General features: G+C 36.8%; 3 long non-coding RNA genes across 5 annotated transcripts; 2 read left to right on the top strand and 1 right to left on the bottom strand.

The window, feature by feature from the left end:
• Positions 1-19: 19 nt before the first annotated feature.
• Positions 20-16,225, top strand: LOC135786098 (uncharacterized). 3 transcript variants are annotated; one of them, XR_012336597.1, is made up of 10 exons: positions 20-95; positions 221-379; positions 2,179-2,238; positions 2,335-2,379; positions 3,144-3,221; positions 3,332-3,385; positions 3,624-3,795; positions 3,905-3,999; positions 11,060-12,601; positions 13,065-13,865. It is a non-coding gene; the product is annotated as an uncharacterized lncRNA (long non-coding RNA). The 3 variants fall into 3 exon arrangements; XR_010546856.2 differs by lacking the exon at positions 20-95 and adding an exon at positions 16,104-16,225 and having other exon boundaries at positions 249-379; positions 13,065-14,156; XR_012336596.1 differs by lacking the exons at positions 20-95; positions 2,335-2,379 and having other exon boundaries at positions 249-379.
• Positions 235-3,785, bottom strand: LOC135786100 (uncharacterized). Its single transcript, XR_010546857.1, has 6 exons — positions 3,651-3,785; positions 3,312-3,394; positions 3,126-3,204; positions 2,161-2,226; positions 1,205-1,293; positions 235-366 (listed from the first exon to the last, which is right to left on the bottom strand). It is a non-coding gene; the product is annotated as an uncharacterized lncRNA (long non-coding RNA).
• Positions 5,014-9,792, top strand: LOC135786093 (uncharacterized). Its single transcript, XR_012336598.1, has 5 exons — positions 5,014-5,406; positions 6,206-6,247; positions 8,135-8,207; positions 8,310-8,691; positions 8,799-9,792. It is a non-coding gene; the product is annotated as an uncharacterized lncRNA (long non-coding RNA).
• Positions 16,226-17,849: the final 1,624 nt, after the last annotated feature.

Here is a 17,849-nt window from a genome sequence, read left to right on the forward strand (position 1 = left end):
TTCTCTCTTTTTTGTTTGACTTTGTTTTCTACAGTAGCCTGTTAACAGTAGACCAAAGGTATGATGATCAATTATAAATGCAATATGGTTGAAAGGTCAGTAAACAAACAACAAAAAGGTAATTTCTTAATAGAATGTCTATACATTTTTTGCTTTTGTTACATATTTCATACATCAAAATCATTAAACGTTAATAATTATGTATTCCAACTTGTTGCAGCTTGACAAAAATGTAGCTTGAAGGAGAAGGGACAGCTGAGTAACAAAGTCCTGGTACGCAGACGACGATACTATTACACTGACAAGAGTGTAATGATGATGGAGACACAAGCCAGAGAAAGGGGGACCAAACACCAGGCCAGAATTCTGCATGAGTCAGGTAAGCATAATGAGTTACAGCAGTGGTTCTCAACTCTGTTCATGGAGTCCCACTGCTTTGTGCATTCTGTATGTCTCTTTGATTTGACAGACTGAGGCTGCGTCCAAATATCACTTTGTGCATCCTATCGTGCATCATGTTCTGGATGTAAAGCATGAGACTTTTAATTGTATGTTAACATTTCTATGGTGTTCACTGCATTATTGTTATGCATTTTGTGAAACATCTGCAACATTGTGTCGTTTATTTAGGGACTACTGAATAAATAATACACTTTAATAAAGCTACATACTCAAAACAAAGAGCTTTTTTACAGGAGCAAAGAATTCTGCATCTAAAAGTTTGATATAAGCAAATGTTCATTTCAGAGTGTTCATTTTATTTACAGAAAAACTTAAAAATGTTAAATATAAATTAAAAGTAGTTAATAAAACACAAATACGTTTTTGTGCAAATTGCTGGCACTACCTGGATTGAAATTTTTACACATGCTAAGTGTGTCATCGGATGAATAATTCTACATGCACGCTTGGGATCTTCACGCCCACTAGAATACCTAGGCCAAATACAAAAAAAAAACGTAATGTAAGTAGTCTAGTGCAAAGACAACAAGTGTGAACATTTGGACACAGCCTCAGTTCAGTTCATGAAGATCTCTACTAATGAGCTGATGATTTGAATAAGGTGTGTTAAATAAGGAAGACATACAAAATGTGAATAGCAGAGGACCTCAAGGAACAATGTTTAGGTACAGTTACACTGTATAAAACATTAACTAAACAGACAAATTATTTGTCATAGCTTCAATAAACAAAAGAATGTCACCTGCATTTTAGTTTCAAGCATTTTTCCACAATGAAGCCAAACTGGCAGAAAATAAGCTTCTGCTTTGCATCTGACATCAATTCAGAAACCTGCAAAAATAATCACGAGAATGAAGAATGTTTAAAATATACATAGAAATAAGCTCTAAGGAGCGGCATGGTTTACAGTAAAATTATGGGGTACTCACACTATGCATACTGTATCATACCAAAGTATGTTTTACCTCCAAAGTTTGGTGTGACTAGTGTGAGCGCTCCGTACCCTACTACACTTGGTCTCTGCAACAGTCCAGTTTAGTTCATGGTAGGGGGGCATATTTTGATTATAATTATTTGCGACCCTTACAAAGACACTAATTTCCCACAGCCAGCAACAGCACAATGTTTGTCTGACATCACAATCTTACTGTTATTACAACTTTATGATTGTCAACAACTACTACTTTAGACTGAACACCAGTGGGCGGAGCCAACGATATAATGATGTGCTGTGTCTTTCTGTAGGGGAGGTCAAATGAAAATTAATTTAGCTAGTGACATCACTACTCCAGCCATTTTACATTCGTAAAAGAAGAATGCTGTCTGCGATTCACTTATGTTTCCATGATTGCAAAAACCTTTATCGAAGTACATATACAATTGTTTAAGTGTCATAATTAAAACATGCCTAAATTGGCAGTGACCCTGGCTTAAGTCGATACAAAACTCAAGTGCAAATCATGACACTCATATTAACTGTAGTTTTGCAAATTATTGTAACACCGATATCAGATATGAATAGTGTCTTATGTAAATATAAAAAGAGCAGAACAGAAAATGAATATAGTCAAAAAAATGTGATCTGTGCATTAAGATTTGCATTGTAAATGCAGTCTTATTGTTACGAAAAAACTTGGTTATTGCTGGAATCATGAATGGTCTGAATAGGATTTGAGTTTGTTTACTTGTGAAACTTACCTGCACCACCATTTACAGATCCAGTGGGTGCAGATCATCATACAGATGGTTCAAGTGTGGATCCACCTAATATTCAAGGTAAAAGAGCATTTGTTCACAGCATTATCTAAGAAAACATATCACTAGATATTACATATTAGATGTTAATGTCTGACTCTGATCCATACGAAACAGATTTTCTGTCCTGGGACACTTGGCTAACCATCAAGAAAGAACACAGTAGGTTAACAAGAATCTGACCTCACGTTTGATCATTACAAAATTATTGCAGTACATTACACATTTAAGGACTGTTATTCCTCTGGCTGATTTAAAAATACCCAAAAGTTCTTAAAAAGAAGCAGCCCTAGTTATTTTGGCTTGTTAAACATAAACTATATAGACATAACTATTGCGACACCTCCTTCTAATAAACAGGTTTAAATACTTTACTTATTTCCATGAGCACAAATCTTAATGCTACAGCATATGATATTCTAGAAAAACCGTTTGATGCTAAATTTATAGCAAGAGTTTTTGCAGGGCGCTTTTCAATACCAACTTAAGAATGACCCTACAAACAAAGTAAGGTTCAAACAGAAAATTAGTGATTCAGTCTGGTGTGGAAGAACTTTGACTGGTCTGAATAAACCCCAGACCTTAACTCAGCTAACACCTTTGATATGACTCAAAGGTTTTTAGCCAAAAACTCATCACCTAAACCTATCAATGACTTGTACAAGAAGCTGTAGTCATTTCGGAACAGAAAAAGGCACTTACAAAACTGTTGCAACAAAAATCAAAATTCTTTGTAGTGGTATTATATGGTATAGCATTTATATTTGTTTTGATTGGACATACTGGAATAAATAAACATGTTTATTAGAATGAGGCCTCCCAATACTTTTGTCTAGTGTATTTGCCACAGACAGGGTAACGCATTCCTTAGAGTGTGCTTCTTTGTAAATGTGACAAATGAAAATGACCTGATCCATCATTTCCAGCTCCAGTGGGCATCCTTTATCCATCCAGACCCTCATACAGATGGTTGGAGTTTTGATTAATCTAAAGTACCATGCAAGGTAAGAGAGCATTTGTTGACATAATTAGGAAGAAAACATAAACGCATTGTTCATGGCATTTAAATACAACATAACACTGTTTAATACTACCTTTTCTGTTCAATCCATAGAGCACTCATTTTCCCTCTTGAGACCATGGTGTGACCTGCAAGGTCGAATGGAGAGTAAGTTGCCTAAAAAAAAAAAAAAAAAAATGTATTTAAAATCGTCATTAGCTAAACATCAACATGTCTGAGGCAGATGCAGGTCTGATAATCTGTCCAACATTCAAAACCTCACAGTAAATCTACAGTCTTGAGTACTGTTTTAAATCAATGTATACATATGCTCATTATGAATTTTAATAAAAAATACTAAATGTATATAAAAAGCCTCAATTCAATTATTTTTTTGATATTGCAGCTGTAAACGAGACAATCTTGGAGTCACCTGCATTCACTGGTCCAGTTGTTAGTCCAATTACAGATGGAGATTATAGAAGAGGATGATGTCTTTTCTCCAACATCTTTCTAGACTGATAAAAGATCTAGACAGGCTTGAACAAAAGTTAACAGAGGGGCTTATATAGAGAATGGTAAGAACCATTTTATCCGTCAAACTTTTTACCAATTATTGTAAACATAAACAATATTATAGGGCTTAATTTGTTTTAACATTACTTCAATGTACTGTATCTGTTTAAGGTGAGCAGCTACACATAAAAGAAGAACATGGAGAATCTGCCCAGAGGTGTTAACCAGCAATGCTATACAACTAAATTGATGCAGGCTGAAACAATGTGTGTATGTTATGTCCAAATGTTGTTATGTTCAAATGTTTTACAATATACTTAAACAGGTGGACCTGTCATTATTGCATTAGTCAAGTACAACTGAGTAGGTTAAGTTTACATATCAACGTCAATAAATATATATAAATAAATATCAGTCTTGACAGCAAACATAATAATGTTAAATAAAATAATAATTACAGCTTTTTAAGAAATTTACACGGGCTCAAACTATCAGTGAAATTAACTATCAACCCAGCTAGCATGTATAATCGGCCCGAGCTCGGCTGCCCTGCGGCAGGTGCGGCTCAGACTCGGCATCGGCGTGTGTTAACCGAGCCGATTGTGCCCCGCAGCTCGCTCTGGCACATTCATTTTTGTTCTGGCTGTAAGCACTGGGCCGATTCATGTTCACCGTAACTGGTAACCCAGCTCTGGCTGTATGATCTGGACCACTTTTGGAAATGACTCGGCTTATGTTAAATCAAGGATGGTTTTAATGGATGCCATTCAATGTAGGCGACTTTCACAAATGTAGATTTTTAACTCCAACCGTTTTAGTCTGTCCATAACAAAAGACAGTAAAAAACAAAACATGCACAGACAAATCCAAATTAAACCCTGCTGCTCGTTGATGTCCTAAGACACGAAACGATCGGTTTCTGTGAGAAACCGAACTGTATTATATAATTTATACCTCTAATACGGCGCCTTCTTCTTCTTTTGAGTTTTAATGGCGGGTTGCGAAGCAACGTCATAGTTGCATACTGCCATCTACTGTATCGGATGCACGGCTTGAGGGCTAACAGGGACAACCGAAACCGTAGGTATGCACCTATGAAGTTGCTTCGCAACCCGCCATTAAAACTCTAAAGAAGAAGGTGCTAACAGGGACAACCGAAACCGTAGGTATGCACCTATGAAGTTGCTTCGCAACCCGCCATTAAAACTCTAAAGAAGAAGGTGCTGTTCACGGGCTCATTTGACTACGCATAGTACTGTATTAGAGGTAAAAAAATTTTATATAAATACTGTTCGGTTTCTCGCACAAACCGATCGTTTCGTTTCTTAGGATATCAATGTGTCGTCACGAGCGGCAGGGTTTAATTTGGATTTGTCTGTGCATGTTTTTACTGTCTGAGATTTTGTTACTATTCACATGCATACAGACTGAAACGGTTGGAGTTTCTACATTTGTGTTGTACTGAAGAAACAAAATCACATACATCTTGGATGGCCTCGGGGTAAGCTGATAAATATAAAAAAATCATTTTAAGATGAATCCCGTACGTTGGCGGCTGTTTTAAACTGGGTGCTCGGCTCAGACCCTTTTGCCAGTATGAAGCCGATTTCAACGGTAACTGCAGAAAGCGTCAGCACGCTCAGCTCATCACTGGAGTAACGTATGTACAACAGGTGAGATAAAACTCAACGCCTGACTGAATCATCCATTCCCTTTTCGATCCTACGCCATACGTTAAACTTGAGCTAAGTCTTGTGTTCAGTTTCCTTAAAAAGCATCAACATTCACGCTAAGCATAGTTTCAATCGAGTTCCCGTCACATCATATATTAACTCTATTTCGAACTGTTGCTGATTACATGTTGGTTATTATTGATTCGTTCATGTTCCTTTGACATGTTCATGTACTTTTTTCCAGATGAAACAAACATAAGAATTCATAATTCATTTAAGAATTATTAATTAGGACAACATCAAATTATTTATCATGTCTGAGAAAAGTAGTGCAAATTTTGGATAATATGAAAGTGGCTCCAACTTTTATGGCGCGAACGAAGCTAGCATTGACTAGCTGGGATGTAAATAATGGGACGCAATTTTTATTAAATGCAATTTACGTGATTAATATTTACAAGCATAGTGTTCTTTGGAAGAAAATTAAGTGGAACAAAATGTTAGCTGGTAGTGCTGTGACAAATCGCAGTTGATCCGAACCACGGTTCGGCTCGCATGTGATTCGCGGATTAATATATACCAGTGTATGGAATGTCACAATTATAGATTTGTGTGTAAACTTAAATATGTCTTGATGGACCCTAATTTATGCACTGTGCAGTTATGCTGGTAGTTGGGTAATGTCATAATGGTTATTGGGTTGGGCTTGGACTAAAAAAGGGAAATTGTAATGGTTTAGTATAATAAGACATTATGTATGGTTTTGTACAATGCTAATCTTTTTTTCTTTTTTCCTCAGGTAATCTTGCTTTTGCTGTTCTAAAATAAACACTGCTCTTAGGTAAGAATGGCTGATCAAATGCATTATTTTAAATCTAATCTGAGACACAAAGCAGTTAAATCGTTGTCTAATTTGCTGCAAGGTATTAAGAACGACAGTAAGCTTGTTGACGATGATCTGACTGATGACTGATATGTGTGATGAGATTAAAACTAGGGCTGTGCAAAAAATCGATACAGCTAACTACCATGATAGTTAGCTGTATCGATAGTGTGTCGATATTTCGATTTCTACTGTCGATATTTTAAAAACCATCAAATCCCTCTGTGTGCGTCAAACGACCTCCTCGCCGCTGCTGTAGTTGTCACTGTCCAGTTGTCTGCCATATACGGCCATTCGGTCAATGTCTCAGAAGTTAGAGGGAGTGAGAAAATGGCAGAAAATTTAAAAACACCTGCAGCTTTCAAAGAGCTGCAGGTGTTCAGCTCTATTTTTTACATTTTTGATTGTATTGTGATACGTATCGTATCATGACCCATGTATCGTGACACGTATCGTATCGGGAGGCCCTTGCCAATACCCAGCCCTAATTAAAACAACTTTTCTTTTAGCACACCACCCATACATGGCACACAAAACAGGTCTTGTGAGGGGGCTGTGCCCACAGGTAGAAATTCTGTAGGTCCACGGGCTTCTCCCCTTTCAGCGAACATCACAGCGCTTAGTCCACCATCGTGGTCTCCAATCTCCATTACCAACAGCCTGAGTGCTACACCTACAGACACCCCAACCCATGCAGCAGCTGGCAGAAGTCAGACATCAGGCCAAACTGGATTTCAAGTAAGAAGGGTGAGATAGCCCATGGAGAGAAAAAAATCACTTTGGTATTAGGGCTGGGTATTGTTTCAGATGTCTCAAATCGATTCAGATACATTAGATCTCAAATTGATTGGATTGCGATTTTCGATTCAATGATTACATTTTCACTGGCCCCACCACAAAAAAAGTAATAAATGAATGAAATAGTTTTTGTAGTTTTTACCCATTTATTCTTGTAATAAGGTTATGACACCCAATATTTTAAATACCAGTGAAAATTAACAATTATCAATTCTATTTTTGATACTACAGCTAAAACTACTAATATCAATTTCATAGATTAAAGACAAGTTAATGGTTGTTAATAAAAATTAAATGCAAGCAACGCAATATAAGTACAATAGAACAAAGATACAAATGAAGAAATCTGTGCATTTCAGGTAGGTCTAACAGTATTTTTCAGATACAGAAATTGAAAAAAGTAATCAAATGTAAAATAACACGGCATATCTTCACTTATTAGGATTAACCTTTATTTAATCTGCACAAAGTTACAAATCGTTATTCAGTGAAAAGCAGGGAGTGACTTCCTCTTTTGTAGTTTGATTAACATTTAAAAACACAAACAGGTGAAGGTTACTACCACTTTAAGACTAATGCACGGATCAAATTATGATAGGCAATGAATGCATTCTTTTTCTACTTCTTCTCATAACCGTCTGTTTACTCGCAAAGGCCGGCATTTTTTTAAAAAATGTGTGAATTTGCAAGGAGAGAACTAGAATTAATTTCGTAATTTGCACGCTGTCGCGCAGCTGTAAGCGCTTCCAGTGTGTGCTCTTCTCACATATCGCAAGTTCTCTTTCGCTTGAATGCTTAAATTGACAAGGCTTAAAAATGCGTGCAAAATGTAAACTTTTATGATCATGCAGCACTGGCCCAATCGGGACATTGACAGTTCCTTCAACCGGAATGCTTTTCAGATATAATGTAATGAAAATAAATACAGAAAAACGATGAGAATTGATATTGAATTGACCACATTTAAAAATTTTTTTTTTACTTTTTTTTGCCTATTCCTATTTGGTATATGTGATGAGATTAAAACATATTTTTCTTTTCTTTTAGCACACCCCAACCTTACATGGCACACAAGTATATGACACACAACACAGGTCTTCTCAGGAGGCTGTGCCTACAGGTAGGAATTATACAAAGTGATCTCTCTCGGTTTAGTCTGACATATCTACGTACAATGTTTTGCTAGTAATCTGCTATGCCTGCTTTTTCTTGTGTTCTACAGCAATAGGCTTTACGCCCAGCTGCACTACTTCCTGAACTTCAGCCAGCTCCTTGTTTCCTGTCTGCCATTATTGGACAAACTGATTAATCCAGGTGTGCCTGAGCTTAGTAGTCACAACAACAATAATCAGACACACCTGGATTTATCAGTTTGTCCAGTAATGGCAGACAGGAAACAAGGAGCTGGCTGAAATTCAGGAAGTAGTGCAGCTGGGCATAAAGCCTATTGCTAAGGAGATCCTCATCCAGCTCGATTTTATTAGAGAGCAGCAGTTGCAGACTTCACCCCAGACCCAACACATTTTGGGCTCCCACTTTCAACTATTGAGGAGCTACAATGTTTGTAGGAGACATTAAATAATCCAGATGAGAAGAAGAATTTGGTGAGTTAAATTATGGTTTAATCAGATCATTCCTAAAAGTCAGTCCTCATTTTCACTCATGCTATATTCCTTAAATAACTAATAAGGTACATGTCTTTTTGTTTCAGACTGTTTTTCCTGGAATGGTCGGAGACAAGACTCTTAAAGACACCGGGTCCTGAAAAAAACAATAAACTCTTCGTGGCGAGACTCATCAATTGAAGTGAGGTCAACTGAAAGCCTGCATTCAAAGGGCTCACTTTGAAAAGTGTGGTTTTGGGTGAGTGTCAGTGCTGGAAACGGCACTGTAGTGACATCCCAGGGCTCTACAGTGCGACTGACTCGATCAGTGGCTGGTTGCATAAACCTTTAAGACTAGTCTTAAAGGCACACAAGGCAAGTCTGAGTATTATCTCTCTACTAGCTCCCTCTAGTGTCTGGGAGTAAATGCATTCTATATCTAAGACTATACGAGACTGAAGGACACCGGGTCGGATACAGCGAACTTGCAAGTGGGGTATTCTTCCTACAGACGGTAGGGGCGGGCGAGAGAGTCTTCATTCGTCATGTAATGAGTCATTTAACCATATACCGACTTACGAAGATGATTTATTAACATAAAAATGCTGCCTTGTGTCCCTTAAAAAATTAGTCATTTTTTTTTCTTCAAGACTGATCATAATTGTATTTCTATACTCAAACTCTATTTAAAACATTAACATCATAACATTATCATAAATTGAAATGCATTAATGCTACTTCTGAGCCTCATTAAACAGTCTGTAAATATAACTAAATTCCACATTTCTGTTATATGCCACCTCTGCAGTGCAAAGATGAATTTTGTTGCTACTGATTTCATTTGATTGGTAACTTATTCTTCCTGATTGCCTCTTATTATTCTAACTCAATTTATGAATTTGAAATTTAATAAGGTTTAAATTTTATAGTCAAATATCTCCTTATAATGGGAAGGTTATTTTGTCATTGATCAGAATGTGCTCCTAAATTTTTGAATGTGCTCCTAAACTAAAAAGAAATGTAAGCGTAGAGCCCTGCATCCAAAATAAGTTTTGGTGGTTTTATGAGTAACATCACATGGTCATGCTGACCTCTTCTATCTTTGTTTTTTTTTCAGATGCAGTCTGCCGGAATGCCCTGACCAAAGATAACACAGAAAAGGAGATAGAGCTCCTCATCACCAGGTGGTCGGTGCTAGCATATGACAGGGATGGTGGCCGAATCCAGACAATAGACAGACAATGAATTAAAATGTTTTAAATTTAAAAATGTTGATTTTTGGAAAATTCGTATTTGAACTGATTGTGTGTGTGTGTGTGCACCTGGTAATTATCACATTGTGTCCCCACAAAGATAGGAATACCAGTATTTTTGTGACCTTGTGTCCCCATGAGGAAACAAGCTTATAAATCAAACAAAATGATGTTTCTTGTAAATGTGAAGTAGGAGAAGGGTTTCTGTGATGGTTGGGTTTAGGGAATGGGGTAGGTAAGGGGAATAAAATATACAGTTTGTATGGTATACAATGCATTACGTCTATGGAATGTCCCCACAAAACATGGAAACCTGTTTGTGTGTACGAGAGAGAGAGAATGTGTGTTCAAGTGAATAAAAAATGCATTAAACGTGAAATCCTTGTTCTTCCTTGTGTGTTTTATTTTCAGTTAATGTTGCATAATGGTTGCTTAGCAATTTTAGTATTAACCAATCAATAAAATCAATCAATTAAACAAGCCCAAATAAGGAACAGGATTGGAGGGGAGCTTACGTCCTCTCACTCGGGGTTCCGCAATCGGGCCGCGTTAAAACTGGGTGCTCGGCCGTGTCTTCGGGGCGCGTGAAAACCGAGCGCTCGCAGAGCAATCGGACCTAGATTCATGCCGAGGATCGGCCGAGTGTTCCAGCATTAATCGTTCCGCTTTCGGCCCGCGCAATTTTTGCTAGCTGAAAACCTAAAATAACCACAGACACGTGAATAAAATATCTAACGTGAACTAGCTAGTTACTGTACATACATTGCTTATTATCAAAGAAATTTCTAGTTAACTGATCCCACACCCAGCATTATTAAAATGTATTATTACTACATACCTTAAACAAATGTTCCCTTAAATCGCCAGACCAGGACAGGTTTCTTTCTTGCCCTTCTTCTTTTGCATTGCGACGTCGATATAAGTGCATGGTGTGGTGTAGCACGAATTTAACGCAAAGACGCTCATATTAATAATATACACGATATTGACGATTAATACGGATGAATTTATCTTTGTTTGACATTCTAATCAGAGTTATATTGAGGAAACAAAGAAAACATATGACATAGTTTGTAAAATTAATTTTTCCTTATTTTTGTAATGGTTTCTTTTAGAATGCAGCTGCTGCAGATGAAGAATCCGTCCGTCTAGCACTGAAGGAGACGCGGAAAATCGGGAAAAGATGTTCTTTGCCCGAGGAAGCATATGATTAATTTAAAGATATTGTGTTTCTTTGTATGTTATAGAAAAACGTTGCTTTTTTGCATACACTCGTGTAAATATGCATCTTATGAATGTTTTCCTTTGTCTAATTTTAATAAATTTTACGCAATCAACTGCCTGTTTTATTGAAAATACTGTTTTAATTGTTGTCAATGATATATTGTAATAATATGTGTGTATAACTGTGTAGAATATGTAGTTTAGAGCAATTTATTTTTAATGATCTTTTAATCGTCTTTTAAAGCTCTCAGAAACATCTTAGAAAGAGCTCGATTAAAGCTCTTATAAAGATCTTTTAAAGATCTAAGAAACATCTTGGAAATATCTTAGAAACATCTGCTAACCATCATTCTAAATATCAAGCGTCTTGAAAAGATCTTAAAAGCGTCTTCAAAACGGCTGGGCTCGTACGTCTCAGATACGTAATTCATATGGGCAAACGACTTTTATAATACGTTTTCCAGACGGAATGGAAATCTGAGTGATTACCTCGCAGATACGTATCTGAGACGTACGTGTGCTATCTGGGAAATGTTACCTGTTGTAAAGTAACACTAAACCTTCATATGTGATCAGATGTCATGCAGTGATATTAAACATTTACAATGTGATCTGTTGTGCATTTATATTAAACCTTTACAATGTGATCAGATGTTGTGCAGTTATATTAAACCTTTACTATGTGATCAGGGCTGCGTTCAGCCCCGACAAAACATTGCACAACGTTTATTAAACAGAAACGGTGATGCATTGAACACCCTGTTGTGATGACGCAAGAGTTGCAACTACGGTAGCTGAGAGGCCATTCTTTGTGTTCTTTTTTAATTGTTTCTAAAGCCTGATGAAATCGTTATAAATGTGTGTTTAATACTGTAAAATACCCTCGATGTTACAGTCACTGACCTTGCCGTCCAGAATGAAATACAACATTCCAACTCGAACCCATTGAGCGAGCTGTCTCTTTACTACCGCGTGGTTTTATACATCTTGCCGCTGATTGGGCCGACATTTCTGACACACCCACCAAACAAGAGAAAACGCTTCTAAAACCTGTTGCATTCCGTTGCACACCGTTTCCAGGAAACATGTCGTTCAACCCGGAAACCGTAGCAAAACGTTGCGCACCGGTGTGAGATTGAACGTGCCCCAGATGTTACCTGCCATGCAGCTATTCACCTTATTTTTCACGACAACAAGGGCGGCGCCATTTCGCTCATTTTGTCAACGTTCTTCCGGCCGCATAGACGATGAGCAGCTGAGGCAGTGACTGAAGGCGACGTGTTAAGCTTAAAAAGCTCACTCGAGCGCCTTTATGTTTCTTTCTTACCAATTTTAAGCCAACTGAGGAACACCCTTATCCCAATTATTGGTTCGACTACGATGTTCCGGTAACTTTAAACCACGCCGGGTGTTGAAAAGGTGGCCAGTTTCAGGTAAGCTATCTTAGCTAACTTTGTGCTCGTTCGCCTAAAGTTAGATTTGTGAAGTCCGTTCTACAAATACACTTAAGATCAGTAACGTTAGTTTATAAAATGCAACTATTTGAATGGTTTTAATTGTCCACCTATATTTTTATATTTACGATATACAACGAGATATTATAGTACATTGCATTCTTACAGTAGCCCACGTGATTCCTACAAGTTACTGAGATTTCAGATGCTAGAATGTCAGTTCATTTCTCATTCAGATATTGATGATAATGACCTATTAAACAACGTATTATTTAACACTGAAGTTAAAGGTTGTGTGTATAATGTTTTTGTCTCTTTTTAATGCATCTCTCTTACACACTGTTCTGTTTAAGTATGGGTGCCATTTATATATTAATTCTCATGATGCAAGTTTATTTTAAATACTAACATAAAACTGTTTATGGTTATATTGTTTTCACAGATGCATTGATGTTTAGTGATGCAGTGGACAACTGTGAGGATGATACAATCAACATGTTCCTAAACTGTGATGCAGAAACACAATGGGAGCATCTATCCGTCTCTGACCACAACTACACTTTAAAATCACAACTCAACCTGAAGCAACCTACATCTGATATGGGAAAACACTGGTGCGGTTTCCCGGACAGGGCTTATCCTGGTCCCAGGCTAAAATGCATATTTGAGCTACAATAATTTAAAAACACCTTTTACTGACATACCTCAACATATATGAGTGCCATTGTTTTGTCACAAGATGCGCACCAGTCTTGTTTTTTTGTAGGGTTTGTTTGTAAAAACTAAAATGTCCTAATATAATTAAGGCCTAGTCCTGTAAACCCTGTCCGAGAAACTGCTTCAATGTGTTGAGCTGGCACAAATGTACATATCTCTACTGAGAAACAACCATCTTTGTCAGCTTTAAACAGGGTTGATATTGCATCCATTACACAGTCGCCAAGCACTTTACCAGTACATACACCAACAGCTTCCAGATATACGCTTGGGATCAGCTCCTGATGACTCCGATAAAGCTGTGTCTTAATTTATTGCAGGGTGGTCTTGCTTTACCTGTTGTAAAGTTACATTAAACCTTCATATGTGATCAGATGTCATGCAGTGATATTAAACATTTACAGTGTGATCAGATGTTGTGCATTTTAATTAAACCTTTACAATGTGATCAGATGTTGTGCAATTATATTAAACCTTTACAATGTGATCAGATGTTGTGCATTTATATTAAACCTTTACAATGTGATCAGATGTTGTGCATTTATATTAAATCTTTACAATGTGATCAGCTGTTACCTGTCATGCAGCTATAAACATTTACTATGTGATCAGATGTAACCTGCCATGCAGTTATATAAACCTTTACAGTGTGATCAGTTATTATCTGTAAGGAATTTCTTAAACCATATGTGAGCTTTGTAGATTCCACTTAAAAGGATTTAAGTCTCCTGATTTGAAGGAATAAGTGTTGGCAAGTTTGCAAATGAATTCTATCATGGTACCACATAAAAACGAAATAGTTATTGGACTGGCTAAGGTGCACATTTGCTATAAAAAAGACCAAATCACTGTGTAAATATTGGTAGACATACTTTTAATAATTTTCAATGCTGCTCCATCAACTCCTGAAAGGACGAGGTAATTAAATATGCCAGGTTACTTGCCGCGGCCGCTTCATATCGTCTAACCACGAGACGATTGATGGGACAAACTATCCGAGCGTCGTATGACGTTTTAACCGTGCTCCTAATTTAAAACATTTACAGCAGTAGCGATATTTGTCATTTCACTAAAGTTATAGTGAACTACAAACAATCTTCTAACCACCAAACTAACCACCGAATGCACTGTGCCATATTAGCAGCGGAAGTCGGTTGACAAAATGCGGAAGAGCGAAGAATTAAAAAGGGGCGTGGCGGAATAAGGTGAATAGACCTTTTGCGAGTCGACGTCACAGTAACGTCACGCGCGCATGTGGTGGCAGAAAAACAGTGGAAATGAATGAGACACGAGTGAAACGAACAATATAACTCACTAGAAAATGTTTTGTTGTGCTGTTGAGTGTCAGAATAGGAATGCCAAAATAGATGACCTTCATTTTTATAGTATATCGTCGTCGAAGACACCATTTGAAGATAAACGTAGGTGTTTATGGTTGCAATAAAAGCCCTCGGACAGACTGGAGTGATGAAATCATCTGAAAATCTTTTAATTATTTGAATAGAAAATAATTAGAGAAGATATCCGGTGTTCTGTCGAAGTCTGATCCCTCTATGTGTTTCTTATAGCGTTTTCATCACGTTACGTTTATAATTTATTTAGAAAGATTAAAGATTTTAATTAGTTCATAATATCAATAATATTACCATTTATTAAAGTTTTCGTATTTTTTTCATTTTCTATTACTTCTTTTACCATATATCTTAGCCTATGTCTTCTTCCTGTTTGTTCTAAATTATGATGTTTACTTATAAATATATAAACATAGCACACACACGATGTAAAGTGTTAATAATATATAAACAGGCCTATACAAATTAATTTGTATGTAAACATAATAGTTTTAGATCAAACACGTAGGATAAAAATATAAGGAAGAAATTGAAAACAGGAAATGATTAAATGTTTAATAAATGATATTATACAGAATACATGATAGTATTGCTCTTATAAGTACTTCAGAGATTCATACTGTAAAAATAATTGATTTACCAATAAAGAACAATACATATACATGCAAGCATATCAGTGGCCAAGCCATTAAAACTTTTAATTTATTTAAAAAATAAACGTAACTTGGTGAAAACGTTACAATTAACATTACACTTAAGAGAAATATAGGGGAAACAGACTTCTACAGAACACCGGATCCTTAAAAATCACAGTTTAATGCTAAAACACTTCACACAGCTATTGAGAAGCATTCACTTTCTGCCACCAGTTGGGCTCCGCCCACAAAAAACGTCATCTCTGTTTGCAAACACGCAAAAGGTCTATATAAACCTTTACAATGTGATCAGATGTCATGCAGTCATATTAAACCTTTACTATGTGATCAGATGTTACCTGCCATGCAGCTATATAAACCTTTACAATGTGATCAGATGTCATGCAGTTATATTAAACCTTTACTATGTGATCAGATGTAACCTGCCATGCAGTTATATAAACCTTTACAGTGTGATCATTTATTATCTGTAAGGAATTTCTTAAACCATATGTGCGCTTTGTAGATTCCACTTAAAAGGATTTAAGTCTCCTGATTTGAAGGAATAAGTGTTCGCAAGTTTGCAAATGAATTCTATCATGGTACATTACCACATAAAAAACGAAATATACTACTCAACATTTGAAGTGGATCAAAAATGTTCATCAAAGTTGTCCTAAGACAAGAACGGGTATTGGGTAGCGGTTTTAGACAACTTTTAAGAAAGGTTTTGATCCACTTCAAATGTTGACTAGTGTAGTTATTGGACTGGCTAAGGGGCATATTTGCTTTAAAAAAGACGAAATCACTGTGTAAATATTGGTAGGCATAAGTACTTTAATAATTTTCAATGCTGCTCCTTCTGACAGGACGAGGTAATTAAATATCTCCAATAGGTTACTTGCCGCTTCATATCGTCTAACCACGAGACGATTGATGGGACATTATACTATCCGAGCGTCGTATTATGTTTTCTCCGTGCTCCTAATTTAAAACATTTACAGCAGTTGCGATATTTGTCATTTCACTAAAGTTATTTTTTTACAAGTTTACAAAGCGGAAATGTTTCTTCACATCTCGATTTACATAAGCCTTTACAACAAAACCCCAAAAGTCTTTTTAAAGACTAATATCACATTTTATTTAAGATTAGATGAAATCTCAGCCCTAGCCAGTATTTTGTTTTTAAACTGCTAGGCAGTAGCTACACTTAAAACCAAAACTAAAAACCACCCACCCGACTAAGACACACACACACACACGAAGGACTATAATCGTTATGTATTAAAATAAAATCTGAAATGTCTGCAAAATAATTATTTTGTTGGTTTTATTAAAGATTGTGCCCAAGTCCTGCTGATTAGCCCCTGTCCCCCGATACGTCTCTCCACATAGCCACACACACACGAACACTTACATATTGCATAAACTTTAATATTAAAAACACATAACAAAAATGGAGAAATTTCTTGTGAGGACCAACAAGCCAACCAATGAAGCATACCTGCAGTTCGGGTTTACAGTCACAGCTGATATGAGACCTCAGTGTGTCGTGTGTGCCGAGGTGCTGGCAAACAACAGTATGAAGCCCTATCTATCTATCATCCATCTATCTATCTGGTGGTGTGGGAGGGCCCCAACTGCAATGAACCTGCTTTGGGAGGGGGGGCCCAGCTTGTAAAAGGTTGAGAACCCCTGCCTTATGCAGTTAAAACAGATAGCTTAGTGCAGTGGTAGGAGTGCCAATGTCCTGCAGAGTTCCAGGTCTAATCAAGCAGACCTGAACAAGCTAATCAAGGTCTAAAAAGTCAGCTAAAACTACAGGTAGCCAAGTTTTTTTAAGGGTTGGATCTAAAATCTGCAGGACATCCGCACTCCAGGACTGATGTTGGCCCCTGGCCTAGTGCATACCAATTTTCTTTAACATTAACATTTTAATATAACACTTAAGTTATTATGGCTTTTAGAAATGTTTTTTGAGGAAATAGGGTAGCACAATAGGCCCCTGTGGCACAACCTAGGCTTTTTTTCCTTAATGACATTTTTTTCCTTACATTACTTTTACTTTTTTTTTACTTTAAGTAGTTTTGAAACCAGTACTTTTTTTAAAAAAAGCTTGAGTTGATACCTTAACTTCTACAAAAGTGTGCGAATGATAATGGTTACACTCTCCTTTGCAGTATGAGTGCAATGGGTGATGTCAAACCTTGGAGGCTACTCTTACCCTAAAATCCTATTTCTTTTTTTTTTCAGTTTTCTACACAATTGTATTTTGTTAGCTAGACAAAAAACAGTACAGTAAACCATTGTCAATGAAGGACTGGGCTATGACTGAAAGGTGGATGTGAGGGATATTTCAATGGTCCTCTGCCATAGTGAAAAAACAACTAAACATTCTGACCAGTGTGGCTCACGCAATGACAAAAATACTTTATATTTTGGTGGCCTTGGCCAAATTACTGACAAGATAACTAGGTTTTGAAGCATGAATAAAATGTTTTGGGTGAGTAATCATTTTGCAGA

This window comes from Paramisgurnus dabryanus, chromosome 4 (assembly GCF_030506205.2).
Source record: "Paramisgurnus dabryanus chromosome 4, PD_genome_1.1, whole genome shotgun sequence".
NCBI classification, from domain to species: Eukaryota; Metazoa; Chordata; class Actinopteri; order Cypriniformes; family Cobitidae; genus Paramisgurnus; species Paramisgurnus dabryanus.